General features: G+C 40.3%; 1 protein-coding gene and 1 pseudogene across 1 annotated transcript in view; both read right to left on the bottom strand.

The window, feature by feature from the left end:
• Positions 1-13,510, bottom strand: part of LOC104987175 (reticulon-3) — a 65,137-nt gene that overhangs the window by 25,772 nt on the left and 25,855 nt on the right. The window lies entirely within an intron of this gene.
• LOC104987241 lies at positions 7,542-11,296 on the bottom strand (annotated as a pseudogene).

The following is a 13,510-nucleotide window of genomic DNA, read 5'->3' as shown; positions in this document are numbered from 1 at the left end:
TGGCATCTGGTTCCATCACTTCATGGCAAATAGATGGGGAAACAGTGGAAACAGTGACAGACTTTATTTTTTGGGGCTCAAAAATCACTGCAGATGGCATTAAAAGACGCTTACTCCTTGAAAGAAAGTCGAAATCTTAGATTACTGAATTTATTTTTCTTTTCTAATATGTGCACTTAGAGCTATAAATTTCCCTCTCAGCACTATATTCCACAAGTTTGATTACTGTATTTTCACTGTTATTCAGTTTAAAAACATTTCAATTTTTTTCTCATGATTTCTTCTTTGAGCTATAGATTATACAAAAGTGACTAGCTTAATTTTCAGATATTTGGGAATTTTCCTAGGTATCTTATTTTCACTGTTTAACATTTTTGTTTCATTATGGTCTGAGACCATATTGTGTATGATCTTAATCTTTTAAATTTACTGCTTTGTTTGATGCCTAGCATATTGTCTATACTGGTGAATGTATACCTTGTTCATCTGGAAAAGAATGTATTTTATGCCGCTGTAGGGCACAGCGTTCTGTAAGTATCATGCAGGTCAAAGTGGCTGGTTGTGCTGTTCAGATCTTTGTGTGTATGTATAGTTGGTTTGTCAACTGCTGAACAAGAGGTATTAAAGCCAGTAATTATGATTAAAGAATGGGCTATTTCTCCCTTTAACTCTGCCAATTTTTGCTTCATTTCTTTTGAAGCTGTTATGAGGTACATACACATTTAAAACTGTCAAGACATCTTGATATCTTTTACCATGGTAACATGTCACTTTTCATTTCTGGTAAAACCATTTGTCTTCCTATGCTTACTTTTGCATGGCATACATTAATATACATTTTTGGTATACCTTTGCCCATCCATTTACTTTCAACTAATGTGTCTTTACATTTAGTGCGTATCTTTTTACAGTTAGTATGTAAGTAGTTCTTGCATTTTTATGCAGTCTGTCACTCTGCTGGTTGTAATCTGTAGCCACTAACATACTGATGATGACTGCGTCAGGTCTCCCACGTCGTTACCATGTTTTCCTCTTTTGTTCCCTCATTCTTCCTTTTTGCCTTCTTTTTGATTATTTGAAAGTTTTAATTTAAACTATATGTCTCTGCATTATTATTTTAGGAAGCACAACATATACTCTTGACTTTTCAACCAACTTAAAATATCATACACTTTATAAAAAATGTAGAATCTCATCCTACAGTTTAGGCTCACATACTCTTGTTATAAATTGTTCTATCAAATAAATATTACCATCCCTGCACACAGTATAATTTCTCCTTTAAACAGTCTTAAGTATTTTATAGAAGAGGGAAAAGAGTAAGTCTTTGGTATTTACTCAGATATTTACCATTTCCAATGCTCTTCATTCCTTCTGAAGGTCTCAGTTTCTACCTGGTGTCAATTCCCATCAGTCTGAAGACCTTCTTTTAGTGTTTCTTGTAGTGCAGGTCTTCTAGTGACAATTTTCTTAGTTTTCTTTTATCTGAACATGTTTTTATTTTGCTTTCATTTTTGCAGGGTATTTTTGTTGAAAAGACAAATCTGGATTGACTTTCCCCCCCGTTTGGCACTTTAAAAGGTGTTATTTCACTCTCTTGGCATCCGTGGTTTTGATGTGTGTGCACGCTAAGCTGCTTCAGTCATGTGACTCCTTGTGACCCTATGGACATAGTTCATCAGGCTCCTCTGTCCAGGGGAGTCTCCAGGCAGGAATACTGCAGTGGGTTGCTGCGCCCTGCTCCTGGGGCCTTCCTGCCCAGGGGCTGGAGCCTGCGTCTCTCATGTCTCCTGCGCTGGCAGGCTCTCTGTCCAGGGGAGTCTCCAGGCAGGAATACTGGAGTGGGTTGCCACGCCCTGCCCCTGGGGCCTTCCTGGCCCGGGGCTGCGCTGGCAGGCGGCTGTTTTACTACTAGCGCCACCTGGGAAGCCTATGGTTTTCGGTTAAGTAAGCTCTAATTACAACTGTCATTTCTTTTTGTCTTTTCTCCTTATCTTTCATTTCAAGCAATTTGACTAAGATATACTGGGCAGGAAAGGATTAACTCAGCAGTTCTGGAATGCTCAAACCCTGCACATGCCAAAGAAAGGACTGGGAGATGAAATCTGAGCCAGTGGCATATGCTGGCTGATAAGTGTTTCTGTGTGCCTGGGGCCTTGTGCCACGCTGCACCAGTGTGACCACTTAAGTCTATCTGAACAATATGATTTATGGCAAACACTTGTTCCTGCTCTGGATGGCTGGGGTCTGAGTAGCTGAGGTGAGTCACGGGGGTCAGCACACTGTCCTGAATACCCAGGACTCGGTGAGCTTCCCTAGTTGGCAACACTTTGCACATGCTGTCATGGATCACTGATGGGAAGATTAAGGACAGCTCTGTGTGAGTCTGCTGGATACCAGGAAGCTTGTACCTGGTTCCTCTTGGACTTTATCCCATGTGCCTTTCCCCCTTGCCAATTCTAATCTGTGTCCTTTTGCTGTGTACGGTGAGTGTAACAGCTTCTGAATCCTATCAAGTCCTTCCAGCAAACCACTGAAACTGACAGTTGTCTTGGAACCTCTGACACATGTACCAAGGCATGCATGGTTTTCTTCATCCTTATCCTAACAGGTGTTTGCCAAGCTTCTTTAATCAGTAAATGTGTTTTTCAAAAATTTTGATTTTTTTGTCATATTATCTTCAAGTATGTTCTTCCCCAACTTCTCACTTTCCTCTCTTCTGGGACTCCAACTATACAAGTTCATTCAGTTCAGTTCAGTTCAGTCGCTCAGTCATGTCCGACTCTTTGCGAACCCATGAATCGCAGCACGCCAGGCCTCCCTGTCCATCACCAACTCCCGGAGTTCACTCAGACTCACGTCCATCCAGTCAGTGATGCCATCCAGCCATCTCATCCTCTGTCGTCCCCTTCTCCTCCTGCCCCCAATCCCTCCCAGCATCAGTCTTTTCCAATGAGTCAACTCTTTGCATGAGGTGGCCAAAGTACTGGAGTTTCAGCTTTAGCACCATTCCTTCCAAAGAAATCCCAGGGCTGATCTCCTTCAGAATGGACTGGTTGGATCTCCGTGCAGTCCAAGGGACTCTCAAGAGTCTTCTCCAACACCACAGTTCAAAACCATCAATTCTTCGGCTCTCAGCCTTCTTCACAGTCCAACTCTCACATCCATACATGACCACAGGAAAAACCATAGCCTTGACTAGCTTGACCTAACTATACAAGTTAGGTCTTATAATATTGTCCCAAAGTTCCCTGAAGCTTGGTAATAAATTTTTTCTTTCTGTTCTTCAGATTGGATAGTTTTCTGTTCATCTATCATTAAGTTCACTGATTCTTCTATCATCTCTGTTTTACTATTAAGGCCACTTGGTGAATTTTAAGTTTAGCTACTGTATTACAGACTTCCACTTTGCTCTTTTTTAAAAAATAATTTTACTTATTTGTATTTTTGGCTGTGCTGGCTCTTCGTTGCTGTGTGAGCCAACTTTTCTCTAGTTGCAGTGAGCGGGGCCTACTCTCCAGTTGTGGGGCACGGGCTGCTCACCGTGGCAGCATCTCCTGTGGTAGAGCACAGGCGCTAGAGAGCACAGGTTTCAGCAACTGCGGTGCACGGGTTTAGTTGCCCAGCAGCATGTGGGGTCTTCCTGGACCAGAGATTGAAAAAACTGGTGTCCCCTGCATTGTAGGCGATTCTTAACCACTGGACCACCAGGAAAGCCCAAATAATAAGTCTTCTATTAAAATTTTAACCACCCTGTCAGATGCCAACTTCAGTCTTCCTCTGGCAAGAAACAGTAACAATAGAAAATTAATTTCGTGTTGTCGAAGTGTCAGTCCTTTTTTAGTTTGCCCACTTTTGCTCATTTCCCAGTGCTTTCAGGTCTTCCTTTGTCCCCACAATACTGTTCAGAGTATACAGTTACATGAAGAAAGTTGCCTGTGCCCTGTGGCATGTGGGATCTTAGTTCTCTGATCAGGGAAATGAACCTGTGTCCCCTGCGATGGAAGTGCAGATGCTTTTTAAAAAAAACAGTTATTTATATCCTTTGGTCTTTGTTGCTGTGCGCAGGCTTTCTCCATTTGTGGTGAGCGGGGACGACTCCTTGTTGTGGGTGCACAGGCTTCTCACTGTGGTGGTTTCTCCGAAGCACGTGGGCTTCAGTAGCTGCGGCACATGGGCATGAGAGCTGTGGCTTCCAGGCTGTAGAGCGTGGGCTCAGGTACTGGTGGCACATGGGCTTAGTTGCTCCGCTGCATGTGGATCTCCCTGGACTAGACATCAAACCAGTGTTCCCTGCACAGCAAGGCAGACTCTTACTGGACTTACTGGACCACCTGAGAAGTCCCAACAAAGGTCCAGTAAAAGCCTACTTGGCCACATTGCAAGAAAAATCATTGTGATCTTGTTTTTAAAAATTTACTTCAGAATCACACTGTGTGTAGGTATACAGATTCACTTACAATGACATGAAAATACGTATTATTCTGAAAACCTTGTTTTCTAACTTGTTTTTTCTACTTTAAGTATTCATCATATAATAAAAACTCTAGTGTTAAATAATATTTTTTATTAATAAACTATGAACATTTTTGCATAACAGAAGAAACAACTTTGACAGCAAATTGATAGTAACTAGAAAAATAATGCACATACACAGAAGTGAAATTGATAAGCAGTGGCATAAGGACCCAAGAGAAGTATGTACATATGTATAAAAACAGATGAGTACAGGTTGTTAACTTCAGCAATGTCTACAATAGTAAAACACAGAAAATAACCCAAATATTAGTTAAAAGAAAAATGGTATAGTAATAAAATGGGTTACTACACAGCTATTAAAATATATACCTCCATATGAAAAGAGTTAAAAAATCGAATGTTGAATGAAGCAAGTTGCATAACAAAGATAATATTAATTTATTTTGAGGGTGAGCTCTGCATGGTATGAAGGATCTTAGTTCCCCCACCAGGGAACTAAACCCATTCTCGTAGCAATGGAAGCATAGATTTTTAACCACTGGACCACAAGGAAATCCCAACAAAGATAAAATTAATAAAGTTTTAAAAGCACAAAACAATACCATATATGCATACATTTAAAATGTAGTGGAGCAGAAACTAACACAACACTATAAGATAATTTCCGTCTGGGGAAACGGGGGAATTGGGTCAGATGGTAATCAAAGGGTCCTTTAGTTTGAAAGCAAATATTAATTAACAATAGAAATGAATTCTAATATACAGAAATACAAGTGTATTTCTTTTTGTACTTCACATCAACCTATAACAACTCCAAAGGCTATATAACATTCAACTGCACAGGTATGTTACACACTCCAACAATCTTTAATTGTTAAGGCACTAAGATACCTGCCACTATTGTAAACAGCCCTACAAAGAATATCTCTATAGTTGTTTTTGCACATAAATTTCTTTTCCCCTTAGAATACATACCTAGAAACAAAATTGCTAGGTCATTTCCAGGTCTGTTATATACTGCCATATATACCACAAAATAGCAAAAGAAAAATAAAATACCATTAATTTTTTCATAGCTTCCTTTGCCTATTTTCCCCAACAACTTGAGGCAGAATGTAATTACAGAATTGGTTTTACTTTAGAAATGAAGACTGCTCAGATACACTGCTTAGAGCTAGATGGTGGTATATATTAGTATAATTTACATCTTAAAAGATTTATTCACAATGTAAGACAATTTTAAAAGGTTTTCAATTCTGAAAACTTCAAAGGAAGAACTTTTAGCTTCTTGGTCTAATTATACTAGTTTTCTTTAATTATCATCTAAAAATGTCTATTAATCATAGAATTTGGTCAGTGACAAAACAACTTAAACTTCCATAGTCCTTTTCACCTCTTACACTAAATAACTCAGTTGAGATTTACTAATAATTAGTATTTACACAGTACTTTATTTACTATAGGATCTTCCCTGGTGGCTCAGACGGTAAAAAAGCATCTGCCTACAATGCGGGAGACCTGGGTTCAATCCCTGGGTCGGGAAGATCTCCTGGAGAAGGGAATGGCAACCCACTCCAGTATTCTTGCCTGGAAAATCCCATGGACGGAGGAACCTGGTTAGGCTACAGTCCATGGGGTCGCAAAGAGTAACACTATGCTGCTCCTGCTGCTAAGTCGCTTCAGTCGTGTCTGACTCTGTGCAACTCCATAGACGGCAGCCCACCAGGCTCCCCGGTCCCTGGGATTCTCCAGGCAAGAACACTGGAGTGGGTTGCCATTTCCTTCTCCAATGAGTGAAAGTGAAAAGTCAAAGTGAAGTCACTCAGTCGTGTCCGACCCTTAGCGACTCCATGGACTGTAGCCTACCAGGCTCCTCCGTCCATGGGAGTTTCCAGCCAAGAGTACTGGAGTGGGGTGCCATTGCCTTCTCCTTCACTATGAAGCAGGGCAAAATACCACAATATTAACAAAGCAAGATGCCAAACCAATTTGGCTAATTGTCAAAGGTCACACACTAAAGCAGGAATTTGCCAGAATTAGACACTGGATTGTTACCTAATTTCTATACACCTCATCACTTCAAAAGTCTATGTTTAAGAATTTTGACAACAACTCATAAAGAAAACTAGTATTTACCAGGGTCAGAGAAATGGTATTGATGATCACCTACATCAACATCCTCACTTTATAGATAAGGAAACTAAAGCCCCAAAAGGTGATGTAACTTAATTGTTTAAAGTCACATTTCTAGCAACAATACGGATTCAGGTCTCTAATCCAAGTTCAACTATCTTCAACTTCTAGAGTATAACAGCTATCCTTATCTGCCATTTCACATTTTTGAGTTTATAAAAAAGCCTCAGTGTTTTCACAGATAATTATTAACAATGCATTCAGTAACAAATAATGATCTACGACCTACTATATGCCAGGTCCTGCACTTGCTGCTAAATGAATATTTACTATATACTAGGCCCAAGGCAATGGCATCCCACTCCAGTACTCTTGCCTGGAAAATCCCATGGATGGAGGAGCCTGGTAGGCTGCAGTCCATGGGGTCTGACTAAGGGTCAGACACAACTGTGTGACTTCACTTTCACTTTTCACTTTCATGCATTGGAGAAGGAAATGGCAACCCACTCCAGTGTTCTTGCCTGGAGAGCCTGGGAGCCTGGTGGGCTGCCATTTACGGGGTCACATAGTCGGACACGACTGAAGCGACTCAGCAGCAGCAGCAGGCCCTCTGAAGAAAGCTGAGCGCTGAAGAATTTGATGCTTTTCAACTGTGGTGTTGAAGAAGACTCTAGAAAGTCCCTTGGACTGCAAGGAGATCAAACCAGTCAATCCTAAAGGAAATCCATCCTGAATATTCATGAAGGACTGATGCTGAAGCTGAAGCTCCAATACTTTGGCCACCTGATGCGAAGAACTGACTCATTAGATAAGGCCCTGATGCTGGGAAAGAATGAAGGCAGGCAGAGAAGGGGATGACAGAGGATGAGATGGTTGGATGGCATTACCGACTTGATAGACATGAGTTTGATGAATCAAGGAGCTGGTGATGAACAGGGAAGCCTGGAGTGCTGCAGTCCATGGGGTTGCAAAGAGTTGGACACTGAGTGACTGAACTGAGGCCCTTTATAACCTGCATTTACACTTTTAATCTTCACGCTATTATAAAGTAAGTACCATTATTATCTCTATTTTAAGGATTAAGATTTAGTAAGGTTAAATAACCTGTCCATGGTCTTCGGTAAGGAAATACCTTTATAAAATAAGAAGTAAATGGTGCCTTTCTGCTGCAGGCTATGATGGGCAGCAGTCATGGTTCTGCAGCGGCCTACGGCTGTGGACTTCACGGTGACCCATAGATGCCAGCAGGGAACCTAACCAAGCAAAGCAAGTTAGTGGTACCCTTGCTGGAAGAAGTGACCAGAGGGAAGTGGCTGCAAAGGACTGAGCCCTCTCCTTATTCTGTGCATAATAAAACCTTTACAGGGGAAAAAAAAATGGTACAACCTCACTTAAAAAGTTTCTCTTAACAAAAATCTCATTTTGTTTTAAATATTATAACTCTGTGCCTGATTTCATTTTAAAGAGGAATCTATTGTTTAAAAAGTTTGGAAAACCACAGAGCCCTGCATAGCACCTAATTCTGACCACACTGATCATACACCAAGTGCAGAACCTCATATCAGATCAGAGGTTGGGGGTTGATTCTGAAGGCTTTATAGATCTTTTTTTCACACTAAGACACCAGAACAGAGAGCTTCTGAAGTAATTTAAATGAAGGTCAACAGCTAGGAAAGTAATCACTCAAACAAACAGAAGACAAGCAGAAGGGCTTCTAGTATCATACAAAGAATTCTGACCTGAAGAATGTCAACAAGGTCCAAAGCAGAACTATACATGAGTTCTCCTAAAGCATCACTGGCACGACTGCACTGGAGTACAGGTTACCTACTTTCAGAGCATAAAATCTCTGTGGTATAAGAGCAGATTAATTAAAAGTTTCATTTATTATCTTCCCAGCAGGAATTCCTTTCTCTTTGATTGCTAAATAGATTTTACAAGGGCTAAGCAAAAAACCCAAGGGCTAAGCAGTGCTACTATTATGGAGATTTTATCATAATCTGTGTAAATAAGAGCCTAGTGATAGTCTTAAAAGCAGCAATCTAAAACTGGACCATGACACTTTTTTTCTTTAGGAGAATTAATTTTAACAACTAGTCTCCTGCTTTGGGAAACATTTGTATAAGAGAACCAAATCAAACAACCATTAAAAAAAAATTTACCTTTCCCCATTATACAGTATATTTTATTCTAGCTATAATTTAGTGATATAAATCAGAGACTAAGAAAAATGGCCCTCTAAATAATCAATCATAGCAGAATTAACCACATGCAGTATTTCTTTTTTTCCCCACATGCAGTATTTCTAATGTAAGCGGTTACCTGATGCATCTGTCAGAAGTCTTGTTAGGACAGGCTCGTTTACTGGCTCAGTCTTGCTAAGGCTGGAAATAACCTCTACCCTACTGGTTTCTTTGATAATAGTGGGCTTCCTGGAAATCTCAAGATCAGATCCAGTCTTGACATCTTTGTGTTCTAGGACATCATATGATCTCTGTGGCCAAGAAGATGCTTTAACATTTGTTAAAGTCTGTTTGAATATTTCTTCAGGAGATTCTCCTTTATCCTGTACAGAAGCTGACTTCTCAACCTTCCTTTCACTCAGTTCTTTAAGTGCTTTGATTGTGAGCTGTTCTTGTTCTAAGTCGAGAGATGCTATTGGAGTACCTTGGGTAGGGAAAACTTCCAGAAGCTCACTCCCATTTGTTTCTTTGCTTTGTTCACTGTATTTGCTTTTTATGTTTTTAATTTCAGAACCACCTGACTTACTCTCATGCAAAGCATCTAGAGGAAGAGTTGTTTTAAAGTCCTTAGTCTCCTCTGATGTTGCTTCGAAGGTATTGCCTTCACCTTTACCTACTATTCCTTTCTCTCTGGCTTCTGTAAAGGCCGCCATCAGGTCCTCTGGGGAAGAATCATCTAGATCTTTCACATTTTTTTCATGCAATGGCTCCAGATAGGCAGAGCTTGTCACACTTTGTGCCAGTTCTGTAGGAGCTGCTTCTGAAGGGAGTTTTGGGTTCTCAGCTGCAACAGGCTTTTCAGGAACAGCTTCATGCTTACTACCTGACTGCTTCACTTCTGACGTGCCATTCTTATTAGATACTAGTGAACATACTGCTTCACCTGGGCTCCTTTCAAGAGGATCAGGCTGAACTTGTCGTGGCTCAGAGTCACTGACCGACCCTTCAACATTTTCAGATGTTCTGTCTTTCTTGTTACAACTGAGGATCTCTTTGACTTCTCCATCTGTTTTTACACCAGGACTTGGGATAGAAACAGGTTTTTCAGCCTGAATTTTGTTTCTCTCAAATGAATTATCTGCTGTGAGGTCCTCTATTACTGTGTCATCAGATTCACCAGAACTATCAGCTTCTGTCACTTCTCCCAACACAGAGGTCTGCCAGCTCATTCCACCTTTCAGGTGGCCGTCGGGTAAAACTACTTTATCTGTGGCCACTCCAGAGCCAAGAGAGACACATTTCTCCAGTGGAGATCCAGGTAACTCTGAAAGTGTGTCGTCTCTTTTCTGCACACTGTCTTGCACACCTTTGATAGTGACTTCCTGTGTGGAATCAAAATGATCTGGCACAGCATTTTCCTGTGGGAGAGATGTTTCCGCCCAGTCACCTGGTGATTTAGTGTTAGTAGTGCTTCCATTAATAGAACATACAGGAATTTTCTGAGTGTTCGTTTTGAGATTTACAACAGGAATTTCTGAATTATATTCACTTGTGCCAAGTCCTGTAGTTTTTGTGTTGTACTCAGCTTTATCACTCTGCTGTTTCACTTGGGGAACCAAATCCCAAGTCAGTACTTCATTAGTAAAGTTATGCATATCATTCACACATCTAGATACCTCCTCCAATGCTGCAGTTGTGTGTGAAAACTGCCTGGTGAGCAATGCAGAGGCTGGGTAATGCCCTGCTTCTTTCTTTCTCAGTGGAAATACTTTGTCATTAGACTCTGAAATGTCTGCAGGTGATTCTCTACTAGTATGCACTGCCCAGCTACCAAAATCATTTATGCTTTCCTTATATAAGTCTTTAAATTCTTTGTCAAATGCTGCTTTGTCAATAATTACTTCAAATGGTGATTCAGGGGACTCCTTTTCCATAACACCACCTCTTGAAGCTTCAGAAGGAGACAAGGAATATGGACAAATGCCTTCTGCTTTAGCCTGCTGGGTGGCTGGCTTCTGGGCTGTCAGCACAGTGAACTTGTCATCTGCATCCAAGGCAGTTATATTATCCCTATTTGGTTCCTCATTTGGGTTCCTGGACTCTTGATCTTTATTTATCTGCTGTTCCATTTGACCAACTTCCTTTGAGAGAAAAGCAGGATGACCCAGGAAGCTGAGTGGAATGGAAGGACGGTCACAGTGAACTCCTTCTGCAGCAGAAACTGGGGAGTCTTCCATGTCTTTACTGGCCCCCGGAGGCTTTTCCATCTTTTTCTCATCTAGAAGAGCCAAGCAGTCTTTTTCTTCTTGGGCTAAAAGAATCTGGCTGCCTAACATTTTGCTTTTTACTCCATGTAGTATTGTAAGGTCAGTGTTACGTATTTCAGAAGATGAACAAGAGGAGGAAGTCATAATTTCTGAAGGTGGCTCATCAGAGCAAAGAGAGCTCAATCCCTCTATGGCCAGAATTTGAAAGAAAAACAATTGTTTACCAGGTACAATTACACATTAGCTAGTCAGGCCAAGCAGCATGCTTTTTATTTTTAAATTCACACATATATATATATATACACACACACACAGGATATATGTATACATATACACACATAAATATGTAACAAAACAATGATCAATAGTTATCCTATAAGACATGCATAAAACCGCCAGCAGTGACACAGAAGAGGCTGATCATGCTACAAACTGCAAATGAAAAAAAATTTTCATGACAAAATACTTATCAATCTACATTTTCCCTTTAATGGTAAAGCATGAAGAAGGTTATAATAAAGATTGGATAATCTGGGGAAGTGTTTATTCCTTTTCCTTTGGTATTTAGTAGAGCTATTCAGCAGAAACAATGTAATCCATATAAAACAAACATATTATGAAGTACTGATATACTCTCATCTGTAGGTGGAACACTTCAGAACACACCCCTTTTATAAAACCACTGTTAAGAGCCTGACTATCTGAAAAGGGAAACAAGTGATGAGAGTTTTTTTTCCCCCAAGAGATACAGCAGACCCCGCCCAGCCTAAAAATCAGGCTAGAAGTACACTCCATTCTATCCACAGGGAAGGTGGGCCCCAGGTAAAGAGGGCCTTAATGTTTTAAAGGGCACTGAAAACGTTGGTCTGTTCCAAAATCTCTTGTACCAACTTGTCACCTGAAAACTGAACTGTGTACCCTGGTTTCCTTTATTAAGAAGAGTGAACTCCAGAAAATCTTTTAAAACAGAAAATACTCCCCTAAAAGCAATACATTCATTAGGTCTTATCAGTTTTTAATCACAGTAGCCACTGATCTACCACCCTGTTTTCCAACTCTCCAACCTAGGAAGTTTTTTACTGGAGAAAAGATCAGAACAACTGTCCCAAGGGCAGCAACGATGTTCCAAGCACCATCGTTCTCACACACTGTTGTATCTCTGGAGCTGGAACAAAGTAAACAACGAGTTCCAAAAGAATGAATCAAAGATTCAGCTTGCTCAGGTGAGCCCTCAGGACAGAAATGCCTTCCTTGAGTGTGAATGAGCAACTGGGAAGATGTGAGAGAGAAAAACTTTTGCGATTACTTTTATTCAACTGATGTTTTTTAATTTGAGAAGCTGAATAATAATTAGATGAAAGCAAAAGTATGACTTTATTCTATTCAAAATCATTTTATAAAGATGAAAAGAAATACTTAAATATCTTACTGCAAGAGACAAAATTCTACTATTACAAAAATGTGTTTCCAAATGCCAGATAAAGTTCCTATATTTTAAAACATTACTGAAATCTGATGTAACAGGATCTCTGACCTTTAGCACAGTGTAACTATAATCTGGGGGAAAAGTCTTTGTAAATTGAGAAAAAAATAGTTGCAGTTTGGTGGTACAAATTGTACCCATGACACAGAAGTAAGCTATAATTCATATTTAGTTCTAATGCAGTAAACATGGCTTTGCATCTATCATTGTACAGTATGGATACACAGCAAGATTAAGGATAAATGAAGCTCACCACTGCAGGTTAAAAGGTTTAAAGACCTGAAATTTAAAGAACTATGGACTACATTAATATCAGAATATTCCACAGTCTGAGCTATGTATTATTATTGAATTTACTGGTGAATGTTTCTACTGCTGCTAAGTCGCTTCAGTCGTGTCCGACTCTGTGCGACCCCATAGATGGAAGCCCACCAGGCTCCCCCGTCCCTGGGATTCTCCAGGCAAGAACACTGGAGTGGGCTGCCATTTCCTTCTCCAATGTGTGAAAGGGAAAAGTGAAAGTGAAGTCACTCAGTCGTGTCTGACTCTTAGCGACCCCATGGACTGCAGCCTACCAGGCTCCTCCGTCCATGGGATTTTCCAGGCAAGAGTACTGGAGTGGGATGCCATTGCCTTCTCCAGAATGTTTCTACTAGGAGACATTAAACAAACTAAATCTGGAATAAGGTAAAACTGGGACCTCCTCCCTTCAAACGAATGGAATCTTGAACAACACTGACTCCACCTCTCACAGGGAATGCTCAGCTTATATGTTTTATAGAGATTGAGATTTCAGATGAGTTAGACTTGTCATTTTACAGACACAAGTGGACAGAATGAATTAGTAATAATTCATTGTTAATTACTGAGTGCCACTATCATGTGCCCGACACTGTTTTAGAATCTAGATTAAAAACCAGTGAACAGAGAAAAAATCCTTGCTTTTGTGGAGCTTACAGTACAGA

The sequence above is a fragment of the Bison bison genome, unplaced genomic scaffold (assembly GCF_000754665.1).
Source record: "Bison bison bison isolate TAMUID 2011002044 unplaced genomic scaffold, Bison_UMD1.0 scf7180017864089, whole genome shotgun sequence".
Classification (NCBI taxonomy): domain Eukaryota; kingdom Metazoa; phylum Chordata; class Mammalia; order Artiodactyla; family Bovidae; genus Bison; species Bison bison.
Note: the sequence above shows the minus strand (reverse complement) of the source record. Positions and strands in the feature narration are given on the sequence as shown.